This window comes from Lissotriton helveticus, chromosome 8 (assembly GCF_964261635.1).
Source record: "Lissotriton helveticus chromosome 8, aLisHel1.1, whole genome shotgun sequence".
NCBI classification, from domain to species: domain Eukaryota; kingdom Metazoa; phylum Chordata; class Amphibia; order Caudata; family Salamandridae; genus Lissotriton; species Lissotriton helveticus.
Window position 1 is genome coordinate 142045706 of NC_136069.1, and position 18801 is coordinate 142064506.

General features: G+C 45.5%; 1 protein-coding gene across 16 annotated transcripts in view; it reads left to right on the plus strand.

Annotated features, from left to right (window-relative positions):
* ZBTB20 (zinc finger and BTB domain containing 20) overlaps positions 1-18801 on the plus strand; it is a 2277743-nt gene that overhangs the window by 974631 nt on the left and 1284311 nt on the right. For all 16 annotated transcript variants that reach the window (XM_078656729.1, XM_078656731.1, XM_078656734.1 and 13 more), the window contains one exon: positions 12987-13146. The gene's annotated coding sequence lies outside the window, so the exon portion shown is untranslated. The remainder of the gene's footprint in view (positions 1-12986; positions 13147-18801) is intronic.

Consider the following 18801-nt stretch of genomic DNA (forward strand, 5'->3'; position numbering starts at 1 on the left):
TGTGTGCTTAGCATTTACATTCATGTTACCCAAACAGCACAAATGGAAATACAAGTGCAAGAGAAGTATAGGACAAGGAAACTATTCTTCCAATGCTGGCAATGGGATAGTAAAAAAAACGTTGCCTTAGACTTTCCAGAACCTGCTCTTTAAAACAGTCAATCGTGTGTCGTATTTACACTTTAGTTATTTGCGATCTTTCCTCCTGTACCCAGTGGCATCATAGAGGATTAGGCAGATCTGACCAGCGGATCCGAGTTTCAAAACATCCTGAACCCCAGTCACATTTCTCGTTGTATTGCCGGGGAGCCGAGGGAGATCTGTTCACTCTTGCTAAAGCAGCCACTCCGCAGCCCTCCGCAGCCCACCACCCCCACACCCACACCTCTACACCTTCCTTCTTTCTTTACTCCCTCCCAACATTTGTTTTTGGAGCCAGCTCTGCTTTAGGTCTAAGATTTCCCAGAAGTTAGGTGCCTCCCATCCATTATCCCAGGAATTAAATCGGAAAGCGTAAGATGCACAGGCTCTTCTAATAAACATTTATTTAAGATGATACTCCTCTTGGCTCCGGGTTATGCTACATCATTGGCAGACGGTCATTTGGAAGAATTCCTTAATGCCTCGAAAGATGTAACTTTGATGTCTTTCCAAGTTCCTAGACTTGGCCCCTGTACTTGTAAAACTAGTTTAGATCACCTTCAACCATTTGTAATCTAAATGTAAAAGTTCATAGACTGTACACTGGCACCACATTTCCTATTACCACAAGAATGCAGCCCCAGCTTGTGTTCACATAAAGCAGCCTACCTCCCCCACTTTCATCTGGACTAATTAAATATAAGAAGAAATGATGGCACAATGCATTCGTTACAGTGTTGTAATGGTAAAATATTCATGGTGCAAAGCAACTTTTAACATGTTTGGTTTCACACAAAAAAGCTGCATGTTTATGCATTGAGCTTCAAAATCGAATTGTAGAAGCTAAACTATGAATGCCATTTGGCTTGAAACCTTACATTTGGGCGTGCAGTCATAACTTTAAGAACAATGGGGCCAATCACAAAGGCATTTTGGAATACATAAAATAGTACAGTGCAGTTCTCTATCTGATAAGAGACTTCTAGCAGCAGATTCCTTACTATAAAAACATTCCCAGGCGTCAGAGTGGATCTAGAAACATTTCAAGCAGTATCTCTGCTTGCCAGTAGGTGGGGTCGTTCTGCTCCATGTCCTTAGCGTCATCTGCACCGGAAGAGATGTTGGCGGTGCCTTTATAGGTGCCACCCCAGCGCACTGACATTAGTTCTTTTCTTTCCACGCCAGTCAGCACAGATCTGCGGAGAGCTACTTCAGTTATTTTTTGACTGACTCCTTTCAATGTTTTGTCAGGACCCTTTTTTTTAGGTTTGTCTCCCAGTACGTCAGAAATGTCCCCCAAAAAACCAGTTGGATTTAAGCCAGATGCCTGTGACATCCCCCCATCTGGTTTGCCTTTGTTGTTTGGAGCAAGACCACAACACCAACACTTGTGAGGACGGCAGTGCCATGAACCACAAGCCTCTGAGAGAGCGCTCCTAATTGCCTGGCGCTGGTAACCTCCATGACGCTCCTGGTTGCGAGGAAGTTCCCAGCCCCATTCGCAAAGTAGTTCCAGGCGCTCGTCATTGCGCTCAGAGTCGCCGGGTCAGTTCCACAAGTCTAAGAAATTGAAGAAGTCAAAGCACTCTTTGACCTCACGCTCCACTGCCATGCATAGCCTGCCTCTGGGTCTTATCTGTGCCTCCCTACGTTTTCTGGAGCCAGAGTGATCCCCGCCCAATTCTGTGAATTCTATGAGGCCCTGCATCTAATTTTTGGATGGGCCACACCTCTGGATCACCTTCTGAATGGTGCCCAACTGGATTTCCGTTGGCGGGTCTACCCCCGGCGCCAGTTGGGCCTCCTGGATCAGGTGGTGGATCCGGAATGGCTCCACTCGTTGGACCACAGCCTTTCCCCTGAGCCCACTCCAGTGGCAGCTGAAGCTCAAACTTCCGACTCGGAGCCAGGGTGTCTCTTTTTCAACAGGCCTGGAGAGGCCTGGATTTTGATTTTGATTTTCCAAAACGTTCTTCTGTAGTAGATTAATGTTCCATGTAACACACACTAATACTTTTTGTAGTACTTACATGTAAAATTGCTAAATACGGTGAATTAACAATGTGGGATTGGTTTGATCATTCTTGCTCTTTAGTCTCAAAAAAGCTCTGACTTTCCCTAAATGCATCCCCAAAAGATAGATCCCTGGTTACAATCCGTAGGAAGCAATGTTAGGAAGCACTGTCTGCTAGGAAGACAGAACTACAAGAGGAGGCCTGGTCAAATCTCAAAGAAACTGCAGCCACAAACAATTGTGTTTTATTCTGGCCTACACTTAATTCCCCTTTTCTTAAAGATAATACATAGCCTGATTTAGATACAGATGTACCGATGCAAGCATGGGTCAACCATTTTTCTAGTATTTTTAACCAATCATATAATTTAGTTCACTCATGTAAGGACACATTTTAGATACAGACTGTAGGAGAGTAGGGTCTGCAATCCTATGATCACCCAGATTTTTGCTTTTTGCTGCACTGGTTTACGACTTTCCCTGGCTGTGGGCCTGCTAATCGGACCCACAGCCTAGCTGTTCTCTCTATCCAAATTGTACTCAGGTACTGAATTGGCACTGGGCCCTCTCCAAGTCCCTGTACCCAGGGCTGAGGGGCACCCAGAAGTCTCCCAGGGGCTGAAGCATGTATTGTGCCACCCCTGGGTTGACTAACTAAACTGACACAACTGGCTGCACGACAGCTGGGGCAAGGTGGTGTACTCACCCTTTGCTTTAGATATAGTATACCTATATCTAACCCTAAAATGGACACACAGATCTCCTATCAGTCACTCCTATGGCAGGCCTTAACAATCCTGAAGGCAGAGTGCTTGGAATCGTGTGAGATGGTGCTCTGGCATGAGCTGAGCCTGTCTGCGGCTTTCGGGATCTATCCCTTAGCCGTTTCCATGATATCGCATACCATATACTCTTAAGTGCATTATAATCCTCGCGGTTAAATGCCAACTCTGGTATCGCTTTATCAAAACATGTCGAGTAAGGTGTCATACGACTTGGAATCCTAACCCCTCGCCAATTCTGGCGACGGGGTTAGCATTCCACCCTTCTAGAGGGACACGACATGCATGTAACCCCTAAACCCGGTTAAAGTCAAACAGAGCCTCAGCTCCACAAAATGGATGCTGCCACCGAGACACAAGTCTGCCCTTCTGCTGCTGGGAGTCCTCCCAGAGCAGGAGATAAGGACAAAGGGTTTCCTGCCAGGGGCGGTGCCAGCACCGTCCCAGACAGGGTTTTGTGTATTGTAGGTAGGCAGGGCTTCAGAGGAAGGTGACTGCACGTGGCACCCCGGTGCTCACTGTGCATAGGCTGGCTTGAACCAGTTCCAGGGACACTCCAGACCCTGTGCTGGGGAAAAGCCCGCCAAGGAAGTGGGTGTAACCACCCCCCTCCTGGTCCCACCCATAGGGCAGGACTTAGTCGCGTGCCAGCCCCCTTTTCCCAGATAAAGGTAGAGACTGGCCCCCTTCCAAATCAGATCATCTTTGGAATCAAGATACCACTTTCCACGAAAGGACTTCACGATTTCTTCCTCAAGATTCTCCCTTGTGGCTAAGGAGTAGTCACCCTGCATCCGCAGGCACCATCCAAGAACACTGCGGTCTGCTGCACGTCCTTCCTCCGGAATCCGACTGCCCAGCTCGACGAGACCCGGCTTCCCTGGCACCTCTGACCTCTACCCACCTCTACAGCACAGCTGAGAACCGTGGGTGCGACGAGACCTCGAGGGACCGGCCATCGCCAAGACTGCACGACTTCTGCACAGCAAGCCCACCGAGTAATTTCCTGGTGAGTGCTTTGGGGTCCGAGAAGCCCCCACCCTGAGCAGCTCCAGCACCGAAGAGCAGCCCCCCAGCATCTCCACGATCGGCGTGGGGCCCTTCTGCATTTTGCTGCTCACCGCGTTGTTTGGCTACTAGCCCGCTGGCTGGTGGCCTTCCGAACGACGCCCAACGACAACACTGCTGCTGGTCTGGTTGCTCCAGACTGGCCCTTGCTTCCCTCCATCGGAGAAGTACCCTGGACCCTCCTGGTCCGGCTAAGACGCCATTTTAGGTCCACCGCGTGGGCCTTGCATTTGCCAAGACTTGTTGCCCAATCCTGGGTCCAGCGACGTCGACAGCAAGAATCTTCGTGGGACAGCTCGCACCTCCATCCTGGTCGCCGACAACGCCTCCTGGTCCGAGAGACTGCAGAGCCCAGCAGCGCCCACTCACCTGACTGCGGTGACTTCGCCCGGTGCCATCCTGGTGCCCACTTAATCACTGGCTAGTGATTCAAGAACTTGGTCCCCTCTGCTTTCAGGTTTCCTTCTTCCTTGATCCAGGCTTGGATCCATCGAACTTTCCTTCACTGGTCGCCTGCCAGCAACTTCCTTCTTCCAGGCTCCTGGTCCGGCAACGAGATTCCCGACGTCTTTTCAGACCTATGCAGCTGCAGCCCCATGGCTAGGTAACTTCGGCACTTCGGTGTCCCAGCATAGCCTCACTATCCAAGGGTCAGGATCCACTGTCGTTTTCTCCCTACCAGGTCGGGTTCGCCCGTGAACACTAACTTTGCCTTTACTAGCTTCCATAGACTTTGTCCCGCATCCCGCGTGAGAGTGCACACTCTGCACCCGAGTCCCCTAGGTCTCCTAGAAGTAATCTAACGATTCCCTAGTCAAGTCCTAGCGATTCCAAAGCCTATTAGTACTGTACTTACCTGCTAGTAATCTCGCATTCCACTTTTATATGGTTTTTCGTGCCCCTCGGGCATTTGTGTATAACGTGCTAACTTAAGTATTTTCACAAGAGTTTTGTTGTGTGCTTAGCACCCTGTCCTCATAAAGAGTACAGGGTTGTTGTGATTCTAATAAATACATTGTTTATTTTCATAACACTTGTGTGGTGTGCTTTCACTGGGTGTTCAAGGGGTAATGTGATGGTAAAACAGCTGGCTTAACACGCCCTCTAGAGTCTTAGCCTTAGACTGCTCGTATCCATGCTACTAGGATAGCTGGTCTATAAGGTTGACTTACAACCAATCATCAATAAGGGTTGTTTGGACTGATATATAGTGATCACTAGAATAGTGAGCACTGCACATCAGGCCAACTTCTCACACAGACGTACCGATGCAAGCATTGTTCAACCATTTTTCTAGTATTTTTAGTCAATCATTTAATTTAGTTCCCTCAGGTAAGGACCCACTTCAAACATGTACAACTCTCAGTGGGAGTAGGTTAATAACGATCTCTCTAGATAGAAGTTGTAAGGGCTAATGAGAAAAGTGCCAGTGGGAAAGCAGCAGAAACAGATAGAGTCCCGGTTGATATGTGTAAATATCTGTTCAAACTATTTTATTTTGACTCAAGTATTGAATGCAGGATATATTTTGGATATATATAGTTGATATATTCCGATAACCCAAGTAGAATCATTGGTAATTTCGATTTTTAAAACGGGCTCTAAAGGTGATCCCAAATACTTCCACGGCATTTCCCTCATAGAAGGTTCCACTAAGATCTTGGGTAGAGTAATCCTAGAAGGATTAGAACAATGGGCTTAGGGTAATAGAGTACTCACAGAGTAACAATATGGGTTCAGGAGGGGTATGGGAATGGTAGAACAATTTGTTAATTTAGATCTCTTTATAAGGAAATACACAAGGCCTAAGATTGTTCATGTACAGTTTTGTTTTGTTGCCTTGTCCTTGATGGGCGCACCGTCAGAAATAGTGTCATTGTTATTAAAATTATACAGGAATTTGTCAGCCAGGGTGCGCTATGATCCCAATTGGGATTGCTCTCCACTGTTTGACATTTGGAGAGGGCTCAGGCAAGGGTTTATATTGGCACCCTTCTTGTTTTCTTTATTTATAAACAATGTGGATAGCTTACTCCAGGAACTGGCCGCCAATTCTCCATGAGTCAAAAGAAGTCTGTTCTCCTCTATGCTAATGACGCTGTCCTTTTCTCAAAGGATGCAAATGGCCTGCAAAGACTGATGGATCGCTTTGCAGCCTTCATGGAGGACAGGGATCTTAAAATAACCTTGAAGAAAACCTACACGATGATCTATGGCCAGGGTCTCCAACCTTTGCTGTAATTAGAGTTACTTGTGTTCTATGGAAATCATCTCAAACTACTAATATTATTGTCATGATAATAGTGACCACATCAGACAAAATTGCATTAGTGTGCAACCCACGAAAAATTGTCAGAAGTTATCAGCTCAGAGCATCAGGCAGGCTTGCCAGCATGTGGGTAGTACATAACAGCCATATCCAGTATGTCCCCGGCACCAAGGTCATTAATAGTATGAGCAATAAGTCTCCCTATTGCAGCATGTTTTCATGCTAATAAGTTTTTAATATTTTTCAACCATTTTTCTCCAAACATACGCGTATGAGTTCTGAAAATACATACATTTTTGTCTCGGAACACACACTTTTCAATGTTGGCATAAATATATGAATTCAACCAAGGGAAGGCTTCTATTTTAGTAGGCTGGGCTGCACACAGGAGATCTACTTACAAGTAGGTTGGGAAGCTACCATTACCTCACGAGCTCGTTGAAGAAGCCTGATGTATGGAAAGGAAGCTTGTAAATCACTTGCTCATTAAATCAGTGGCACGTCAATTGCAACAGCTACTTGATTTTCCTTCCTGGGTATTCTCTAGCTCTAATGGTTCCTGGACCAAGCATATAGAAAATAACAGGCTAAAGATGATACGTACCTGCGAGAGCATTTGTCGATTTACCACTAAGCTAGTTTGTAAACTACTTCGGGAGATGGTCTCAATATATAGACTATTCAAATGTGCATATCACTTCTTATGGGAGTGGGTTATGGGGTTCAACAGAATCCAATACTTGAAAAATGCAAGAGAATACATTTCTTCAACAACTGCTTGCCACACCCCTGTCTATCAAAGCGATACAAAAGGGGATGATGGACGGAGCGTTTGAGCAAATCAACCCCCCAGTCAACTGATCTGGGTTTAATCCATCACCATTCTTTAGCTCACCCAGCCACCACAGTGGCCATATGCAAATCAGTCTGACCCTGTGCCTCATGGGAACAGTCCAGCCCGAACTGCCAAGCCATGTCTTCCCTGGACCGCAAACAAGCATCCTGTGACCGGTTTCGGATTCATAATCCTCATCAGCCAGGCTATCTTGAATCCAGTGGCCAAGTGAGCAAGGGACTCACGTCTGAGCATACCCTGCCAACTTAGGGCGATAAAAGCGATACAAAAGGGGATGATGGACGGAGCGTTTGAGCAAATCAAACACTCACCTCCACTCAACTGATCTGGGTTTAATCCATCACCATTCTTTAGCTCACTCAGCCACCCCAGTGTTTGATTGGTTCAGATGCTCCGTCCATCACCACCCCCTTTTGTACCGCTTTGGCCGCCATAAGTGTGGCAGGGTATGCTCAGACGTGAGTCCCTTGCTCACTTTGCCACTGGATTCAAGCAAGCCGGGCTGAAGACGGCTGGAATGCCAGAAACCGGTCCTCGGAAGCTTGTTTCCGGTCCAGGGAAGGCATGGCTTGGCAGTTCGGGCTGGACTGTTCCCATGAGGCACAGGGTCAGACTGATTTGCATATAGCCATGTCTGAACTGGGGTGGCAGAGTGGGCTAAAGAACGGTGATGGATCAAACCCAGATCTTTTGACAGGGTGTGAGTGTTTGATTGGTTCAGATGCTCCGTCCATCACCACCCCCTTTTGTACCGCTTTGGATGCCATAAGTTGGCAGGGTATGCTCAGATGTGAGTCCCTTGCTCACTTTGCCACTGGATTCAAGCAAGCTGGGCTGAAGACGGCTGGAATGCCAGAAACGAGTCCTCGGAAGCTTGTTTCCGGTCCAGGGAAGGCATGGCTTGGCAGTTCGGGCTGGACTGTTCCCATGAGGCCCAGGGTCAGACTGATTTGCATATAGCCATGTCTGAACTGGGGTGGCAGAGTGGGCTAAAGAACGCTGATGGATCAAACCCAGATCTTTTGACTGGGTATGAGTGTTTGATTGGTTCAGATGCTCCGTCCATCACCACCCCCTTTTGTACCGCTTTGGCCGCCATAAGTGTGGCAGGGTATGCTCAGACGTGAGTCCCTTGCTCACTTTGCCACTGGATTCAAGCAAGCCGGGCTGAAGACGGCTGGAATGCCAGAAACCGGTCCTCGGAAGCTTGTTTCCGGTCCAGGGAAGGCATGGCTTGGCAGTTCGGGCTGGACTGTTCCCATGAGGCACAGGGTCAGACTGATTTGCATATAGCCATGTCTGAACTGGGGTGGCAGAGTGGGCTAAAGAACGGTGATGGATCAAACCCAGATCTTTTGACAGGGTGTGAGTGTTTGATTGGTTCAGATGCTCCGTCCATCACCACCCCCTTTTGTACCGCTTTGGATGCCATAAGTTGGCAGGGTATGCTCAGATGTGAGTCCCTTGCTCACTTTGCCACTGGATTCAAGCAAGCTGGGCTGAAGACGGCTGGAATGCCAGAAACGAGTCCTCGGAAGCTTGTTTCCGGTCCAGGGAAGGCATGGCTTGGCAGTTCGGGCTGGACTGTTCCCATGAGGCACAGGGTCAGACTGATTTGCATATAGCCATGTCTGAACTGGGGTGGCAGAGTGGGCTAAAGAACGGTGATGGATCAAACCCAGATCTTTTGACTGGGTGTGAGTGTTTGATTGGTTCAGATGCTCCGTCCATCACCACCCCCTTTTGTACAGCTTTGGCCGCCATAAGTATGGCAGGGTATGCTCAGACGTGAGTCCCTTGCTCACTTTGCCACTGGATTCAAGCAAGCCGGGCTGAAGACGGCTGGAATGCCAGAAACCGGTCCTCGGAAGCTTGTTTCCGGTCCAGGGAAGGCATGGCTTGGCAGTTCGGGCTGGACTGTTCCCATGAGGCCCAGGGTCAGACTGATTTGCATATAGCCATGTCTGAACTGGGGTGGCAGAGTGGGCTAAAGAACGCTGATGGATCAAACCCAGATCCTTTGACTGGGTATGAGTGTTTGATTGGTTCAGATGCTCCGTCCATCACCACCCCCTTTTGTAACACCACTGTCGATGTCAGCCTACATAGTATACAGGGAATTTGGCACGCAATATATGGAAGGGCTACTAGCAATAACGCCCGTCCAGTTGCGGCATTGTATTTGGAGCATAAAAGGGATCAAGTCTTAATTATTGCCCGACCTCCAGAGTGTATTTGTTGATTGTTAGACCTCATTGCTGATACAAAGAAAAGTGTCACAATAATATATAAATAGATCCAAAGTTATGTTAATATGTTACACGCATACACAAAGAAGACGTTCTATTTACAAGACTTTCAATGACTTTTACGCGGTCACAGCTGCATAATTAGCCTGTGACACTTGAACCTGTCCGCACACACAGCTTGGCCTACAAGTGGATTCTAGTGGCAGTGTAACACAGAACACCAATTGTGTCCGCGACGTGCTGTAACCAAAATAGATCTGTGTGGCAACGCTTGGTTCACGCCCGGGTATGAAAAGGATGCTTTAACATTTCCAACGGTATGCAGCCAGCCATTCCCTAGGGAGTCCCTTTCTTTGACACTGTAGAACAATCTGAGGCAAGGAGGTACATGCGTATATAAATTGCACAACTTTGAGATTATGTCGCTAAACGGGCATCTCCTCATCTCTAAGCCACCCGCCATTAGAATCTCAAAGAACAGCTCTACAATTCCTGCCAATGTGCTGTTGTGTTAGAGAGCCACAGACATCTAGAACAAGCAGCCGACCTTCAATTCCTACACTGCTTATTTCATTCTGAATTCTTATAAAACTCTCTCCTCCACTGAGGGTACAAGTGCGCTGTACAGGAGAACAACTAGAGATGTTTGGCCTCCCTTTCAGGGAAACAGAAAGCACAGATAAACAATTTAACCATTCATATAAACATATTTTGCTGTACATCAGTTGATTTAACATAGAAGGAGGATGTAAAGGAAACATTAAATTGTAGCCAGGAAACGGAGGAGGGAGACATATGAGGGGGTGAAAAGAGGTCTAGAGTTTTAAAAAATGAGAACCGGGATGGTATTATTAGGGGGAGAGGGGAAGTAGACAAGAAAGCTTAGAAGGAAGAATGGGTAAAGTTGTGGAAACAGAAAGAGAGAGAGAGAGTGCTGTTGGTGCCAGTGAGGGGACAGATCTAAGGGTGCACAAGGTGTAGCTTTAACAACGTTTTCATATGGTTTCAAAACTGGAAGATTTTACACATCCGAAATTTTCCAAGCACCGAAGCAGCACCAGATGAAGCTTGATTTACAGATTTTTGGGTTGTATTTCCTTGATAACACATGTAGGTTTTGCAGAGATACAAATGTAATTTTGTCCTGGTACCTTAAAAGTGGTGTGAAGGTACCCTGATCACTACAGATGTAGTGCGTTATAGAGGGTTTACATTTAACCCTGGTTTGAAGAGATGGCCAGTGCAGTTCTCTGAGCACAGGATAGATGTGGTCATATTTTCATGCACCCGAAACAAGCATTAGAGAGGAGTGGAGCATAGGGGAGTGGGGAATGTGGTGTACCCATCAAGAGAGTATTTCCATCGTCAATTATGAATGCATCTTACACCGAACAACAAGTCAAACGTCAATTGTAAGAAGAAATTATATGAATTTCTTGATCAAGTGCAGCAGACCATTGGCTGTGGGCGCAATATGCCAAATCGTTGCTGCCTTTGATAGATGTGAATCCAAACACAGTCCCAAATATTTGACTTGTACAAAGATGGCGAAAGGCTGCTAATATGCAGCCACACTAGCTAATCTTGTTTGTAATTCAATTCTTGTGGGCAATGAATTAGTTGGATTTTTTTTAACAAATCCAGCTTTAGGAAATTAGAAGAGATCCACATCTGCATATTGGTGGATGGCCACAACTGCCACTTCCATCACAAATCTGTATCCTGCGTATTTAGGAGGAGAAAAAAGGACCCACTCTAGAAATATGTGCCAGTAGCTCTGCATAAACTCAGAACTCCCAGGCTGAAGAAGAACAACACCGACTTATTATAAGTACAGATCTCATTTAAGGTTCTCAAGAGGGAATAAAACTTTTGATTTGGAGGAAAAAAAATGTATTCAATCTCACAGCGAGTCTCAATATTTAATTAAATGTATCCCATGTGCACATTTTTTATGTTAAAAGATTATTTGAAACTTTTTTTTAAATCTCAAAATATCTCTGGGCCTGATTCACAGAACTAACTTAAGACACAATCCTAAACTTACTACCATTTTGGTATTCACAGAAGGCACGTACTCATTTTGGTATTCACAGAAGTTAGGAGTCCTAACTTTAGGACTCCTAAATGCCTTCTGTGAATACCGAAAGTCTTAAGGTTAGGAATTTTCTCAGTTTAGGAGTAGTAAAGTTAGGACTCCTAACTTTAGGACTCCTAAATGCCTTCTGTGAATACTGAAAGTCTTAAAGTTAGGATGTTTATCAGTTTAGGTGTAGTAAAGTTAGGACTCCTAACTTTAGGACTCCTAAATGCTCTCTGTGAATACCGAAAGTCTTAAAGTTAGGATTTTTCTCAGTTTAGGAGTAGTAAAGTTAGGACTCCTAACTTTAGGACTCCTAAATGCCTTCTGTGAATACTGAAAGTCTTAAAGTTAGGATTTTTATCAGTGTAGGAGTAGTAAAGTTAGGACTCCTAACTTTAGGACTCCTAAATGCCTTCTGTGAATACCGAAAGTCTTAAAGTTAGGATTTTTATCAGTTTAGGAGTAATAAAGTTAGGAGTCCTAACTTTAGGACTCCTAAATGCCTTCTGTGAATACTGAAAGTCTTAAAGTTAGGATTTTTATCAGTGTAGGAGTAGTAAAGTTAGGACTCCTAAATGCCTTCTGTGAATACCGAAAGTCTTAGAGTTAGGATTTTTCTCAGTTTAGGAGTAGTAAAGTTAGGAGTCCTAACTTTACAACTCCTAAACTGAGAAAAATTCTAACTTTAAGACTTTCGGTATTCACAGAAAGCATTTAGGAGTCCTAAAGTTAGGACTCCTAACTTCTGGGAATACCGAAATTAATAAGTGCCTTCTGTGAATACCTAAATGAGAAAGTGCCTTCTGTGAATACCAAAATGGTAGTAAGTTTAGGATTTTGTCTTCAGTTAGTTCTGCGAATCGGGCCCTATATATTCACATGAATTGTAACTCAACATTTTACATGAATACGAAAGTTTCAAAAAAGGGTACAGTTGACCTTTGCAACAGCCAACAAGTGTTTCACGGTACTCGGACCACTTCTTCAAGTCAGTTATGACGATCTGAGCCTATTTGCTTTCAAAGGTACTGCAATCAGGTTTTAGGCTTAATGAATGGTGTGATGTTCTAAATAGTATCAAGTAAAAACAACCCATTGTTTCAATACATATATTAGATCTGAAACCAACTGAGATTTCCTCACAAAAGTGTTAATTTGTTCTTAATGTAGGAGGGCTACATCAATTAAACAAATAACTGTGTCTCCATGACCACGTCTCTACTGAGCTTTCATTGATTAGTGGCCACAGTCGATCGTCTCTAATGTGGTTTTGCAAAAAAATGATCCTCTAGAATTCCCCTTCACTGTTTTGAAAATGTATGCCTGTCATGTAATAAAGATATATTGCAGGTGTCTATGAGCACCGGATAGAAAATCTAACAGCAGGCTGGCTTGGGAGTTGGCCAGCATCGATTCATATTCAGCTTGTGTTGCCCAGTGCTCAGTATGATGTGGGGGTTGGGTGGGGAGATGCCTATGCTTCAACCTAACAGACATAACTTTGTACTCATTTTCAATTTCTAGGTCAATTACTTCTACAGCTGGGAGCTCAAAGAGGGGCATAATTCCCACCCTACCGATTCCAAACCGTTTTGCCTGTGTCATCTCCGTGTTGTCCCTCTCCAGAGCCTTGAAAAGTGGCTGCTAGATCACATATGGTGTGAAAAGGGTCTTGCACTATCAGGTATTTGTTTCTACAGTGTTGACTTGTACAACATACATTATTTGGACATGTTTGAGCTTTCATGTTTTTGTCTTTCTGCATCCTAATTTTTTTCTGCTCTATCTTTTTGGCACATTTACTGTTGATACAGTTCTTGTATGTTACTTGTTTATTGTGCACCATGGTTCTTCTAGCTCTTTCTTCGTGCTATCTCACTTTGGTTCAAAGGCGGAATTTGACACTAGGATAGCCACTCGGGCGTTGATAACAATTTCAATAGGTAGCGTTAAAAACAAATGAGAGTGCACAGCTGTTTACATAAGTGTATAGATTGAACTTTTCCCACATGTATCTTAGAAAGCATATTGTTTAAAATGAGTAACAATTGATATCAAGTCATTTTGGTGGCTTGCAGAAACCTTTCAACCAGATATTTACACCTGCTTCCAATTACACAACGAGTTGAATGAAAAACCCTTTTGTGACCTACGAGTCTCAGTCTAATATCATGCAGTTTGAATAAGTTTCCACTGCATGACTTCCAGTTGAACCACCAGATTTGTATTTTGTTCACTGGCTGTACCGAGAGCTACCATTTGGACTAAGCTGCCTACTTCAATGAAGACCATCTAAAACTGTCTCTCCTTCTGAAAAAAGGAAAACGCTGTATCCTCAAGCTTGTGATTAATTTGTCTTCAAGGCACATTTTCTCCTTCATTCTTCTTGCTATATCTTCCTCCCATAACCATCCGCGCTGTGGGGTGTTCACCCAAGAACTTTGGCCTCTTAGACATGCAACCAATACATGCCCAATGCATGAACTTAAATAAGTGAATTTGCTCGAATTCAGCGTTACCAGTTTTTATTAACAATGGTTTATTAAAAAAACAGCCTGCTCGCAGGTGGGTTTGGCATTAAAATATGCCATATTTCATGATGCATTCATGAATTCAATTTTAAGCAAATATCTTTAATAGACGTATCAGGTCATGTAGAAAGCCTCTTCTGGCATTAGTCCAACCTTTGTTGTACAAGCCCTACACATTTTGGCTTAACTCTCAAACCAATCTGATTGCCAATGGCAGCTGGCCTCCCGCTGAGCTCGGTCTTAAAATGCTATCTCTGCCTTTGGGTGATCGCATCCTTTCTGCTTTTTCAACTGGTCCTGCCACTTGGTATTCAAAGTCTCGCTGGGCTGAAAGACTACCTTTGGCCATCTTTACAACCTGAAGCACTATTGGTGTGTGTTTGATTGTTAGATTAGATCTCATTTCAACTGCAACTTTTTACTTTTCTGTGCTCACTTCTCTTTGCCCCTTTACCAGATATGGGTGAGTGAGTCAAACATCCTTCCACCAGTGCTGTGTGTGAGCCAACTGTGGACACTTAAATATTTTTATCCGATGGCTCTTATTATTATTCTAGCATTAGTTTAATTATGTTGGCAGTCATAGTGCCTGTGGCTTACACACCATTTTCCTCATAATCGTAGCCTCTGTTTTGGCAAACTTCTTGCCAGGCTTTGCTTTCTACAGCCCATGCAACCCCAACCACCCTTCAACTTCCTGCCCAACGTGAAATGGGGAGGGTGATTATCCACGATTTTGCGTACATCAGTGCACCATCATCCGGCACCTAGGTCCTCACAGGGTTTAATCTCAAGCCCCATATGCCCCCTGCATGAATTAGGCCTACTTTATCGTCAGTAGCTTGAAAGCTCTATATAAGCAATATAAATATATTATTTGAAGTGCTCCATGTATTTTAAGGGAAGGAGGCTCTTGGCCCCCTTGCCTGAGTTAATAGTGGACCCAGGGACCCCATCCCCTGGGGCCTTTTAAGTGGAGGGTGGCACGCAGCCCACTTCCCCAAGTCATAAAGGCTCTTGGACCTCATCCCCCAGGGCCAAAACATATATATCTGATAGAGATTTCTAGCCACAGATTCCGTACCTTAAAATTATCCCCAGACCTCAGACTGGATCTAGAAAGTTTTCGTGAGCAGTCCCCCTGCACGCCGGTAGGTGGCATCATTTGGCTCCGCATATCATCATCTGTGCCTGAAGTGGCGTGCATGGTGCCTATATAGGTGCCCCACCAGCACGCTGACATCAGTTATTTTCTTTCGGTGACAGTCAGTGCTGATCCGGAGAGGGCTACCCCTAGTCACTTTTTTATCAAAGTCTTTTTGAGACACTATCATGGTCTCAATCCCACTCGAGAAGAAAGTCCTAGGATCGGCCGTAAGACCAAGAACACAAAGTTGTTGGATCACTCATCCCACAGACATCCTGCTTGGGACCTGATCCAAGTCCAGACCAGGGGCACCTGTGAGCAGGAGTATTGCCCACCGCCATTGCCCGGCACCATAGGACCCTAATTTCCTCACACACCTGTGTAATTTCTGGCACATTCTCTACCGCCCCATCAGATAGGGAATTCAAGAGGCTGAACACTTAGGCAAGAAGATGTTTTCTGCCACCAGTTTGCCATTGTGGGCCGTGAACATTGCTTGTCTTTTGGGCTATTACTCCCTATGCTCTATGAAATTCAGTTGTGTAGGTGCTGCCCATGGTTCCGGAGTGTCATAATGTTCTTACGAATTTAGTAGGACTGTGTATCCGGACAACATAACTGTCAAAATATGTGGACTGAGTTCACATAAATTATCAGAGTATGTTGTCCCAATTCCTTGCTAGTTCAAAATGCCCCATCTAAACCCCTACCCTTCCAAGCTCCTAGGTGGTATCTGCAACCTCAGACCATGACCACTGTAATTCCCCAAGAAAATTGTGGGAATTGTGGAAACAGATCTACCCTTTCGCTATTACTTAGGCATGCCCAAGAGAGACACAAGAAAGATACAAATTGGCTTTTCAAACATTTATTGAAACAATTGTATTCTTCTGTAAAAAGTGTAAGTTGCAATCATAATTAGGATGAAACCAAGCATTGTAACAAACATTACAAGAATGATGAAAAAGATAAATAGTTCCACCATTATTACATTAGTGTGTGATTATATGATTATATAATTATATTCATACTTAGACTCCTATCTAACACATACATACACCAGCGAGAGCATAGTGGGATTACCCTCCGCCACATTTCTTGGGAAATCGTAATCCTCCATACCTTTGTATGATGTATCAGGAAGTCGATCTTTTGTAGAGCAGGCTACTGTCCCTTACAGTATGAAGGTTAGAGTCAGCAGAGTTACATCTCAGTCAGAGTGCACAGTGTTCCAGCTAAGCCAAAGTGCTCTTCTGCAGAATTTGGCTCAGAGGTGGTTTATATAATAAAAACACTGTTCCAATCGCACTGTGTCAAATGTGCAGCACTGATGTGATTGTTTGTCTTGAAACTCGGAGCTGTCCCTGACCGGACATCCTAACGTAAGGGCATCGCGTTCAATGTTTCTAACCTTGGACAGAGTATATAGGCTTCATCATAAAATGCTTATCAAGAAATGTGCTGGATACAAAATAATTTCTAAGTATATTATTGTGTAAGTGTAAGGCATGTAAAAAATCATCATTAGAAAAAGATGTCATGTACAAATGTGTAATTGTGCTCGTATCCTGTTCAACTTTACATAAGGAGGAGGTCCTGGCCATACTCTTCCAGGCTATTGCTGATGGGAGAGATGCATGATCGGATGTGGACTCGATACTACTGACTCATTGGACAGAACGGTTTCCTCGACAGTGGCCTTACAGCGTAACACCTTGCTGAGAACAGCTGACTTTTCAGGGGATGTCTAAGTATTGCTTATGGACATGCCCTCTGATGACTCCTGCCTCTTCGGAGACAAGGCATACTCAGAACTGCACCTCTTTAAGGAAAGGAGGGCTACGGCCAGGTCATTGGGCTTTTCCATGGCCGCTCTCCACCCCCAGTCCACCTTTTACTCCTTTTCTGAACACGGTTCAGGCTTCTAGCCACGTCTGTACCCTCCCAGCCACCAGGGTGCGCAAATTTCCCAGCGTCTGCATTGCCGAGGACATGGTAACCACATACGCCCGTGGGTCGGGCAGTCAGAGGTCCAGTCCACCTCCACCCTGGCAGCCGCAGCCTCAAAACCCTTATATTTTGCTTTGTTACCATAATGGGCACCCAAAGGGGGGCAATATATGGTATCACCTGCCCGACTGAAGGTCTATGACATCAGATAGATGGATTCTTCAAATTGTCCGAAGGGGTTACTTCCTGACTAGCCCTCCACCCATGCCACCTGCTTGCAACAGGCTGTCTGAGGACTATTTGACCTTGCTCCGTCAGGAAGTCACGGCGTTCTTGGCCAAGGGAGCAATATAGAGGTTGCTGATGCCAGAAGTAGTTAATGGTTGCTATTCACGCTACCTTCTGGTACCCAAGAAGGACAGAGGCCTTCATCCTATCTTAGACCTGCGCCCTCTTAATTTCTTCCCCAGGAAGGAGAAGTTTAAAATGCTCACACTCGCTCAAGTCCTGTCTACCCTGGACCGGGAGACAGGATAATTATTTATTTATTTTTAAACCTTTATTTTTCAATTTTATATAACAAAGCATTGCAGTAGTGAGAATAAAAAAGGCAGTACACTGCAAGTGGGGCACTGAACTGCCCTCCGGCACACAATCAATGGCTGTCCACAAGGAATACAGTAGCCCACCACCGGATCTCAGACGCTCAAACATTCACATCCACACCCGTCTCGTGGGGGGCGTTAAGTTGAAACTGACTGCTCCAAGCCCTCCATGCCATCAGAACTACCCCCATAGTTATCGCTATTGTCACTGGACCCTGTGGGTCGGGATCCAAGAGCTTGTCACACATACCCCACCTTACCATTAGATACTCCCCCACCTTATCATCATTCCTGCTTAACTGCATGTGACATTCCTCGGCTAGGGTCCATTCAGCCACATCTCTACGCCAGTGAATCAACTCAAGTGCAAGCTGTCCCATCCACGTGATGTCCACCCTGCGCCTGGCAAGCACTAATGATAACTGTACAAGTTTAAAACCATCTTACTACCCCTGGGCCTCTTGATGTTTCCTAACAAGCAACACTGTGGGGTCGACTCGACCCGGAAAATTGTGGCTTTCGATAGAGCTCCCACCACCTGGTACCAATTGCTCAGCACATCCTGGCAGCCCCAGGCCAAGTGGAGAAAGTCTGCCTCCAGGGTACTACAGCGAAGGCAGCTTGCGGTGCAGGCATGAGAGATGTGGTGGAGGGTTAATTAAGTGAGCTGTAAAAAATTAAAATAGATAACTTGAATTGGGCATTGCAAGAAACTGTTTGCTTGAGTTCACAAACATTTGCCCAGTCTCCACCCTCTAAGGGAGTCGCCAGGTCCTCTTCCCAGGCAGCACAAGCCCGTATTTGAGCGCCCGCTGCATCCTCCCTCATGGCCTTATAAAACAAGGCGATCAGATGCCTACCCGACCCGCAAGTCAGCAGGACATCCAGAGCATTACACGCCCCAGGTGCGGCAGGAAGAAAGGGCCAGGTCTGCCTGGCTACCTCTGTCAGGCCTGCGTGTCGCAAAAAGTGGTCCAGTGCCAGTGAAAACTCCTGAGCATCCTCAAAAGTGATAAATTCCTTGTTAGCGTATAGATCTCCCAGTATTTTGCAGCCCCGGTCTCTCCAAGCCCCGGAGGTCATATGAGCCGATATTGATGGACTGG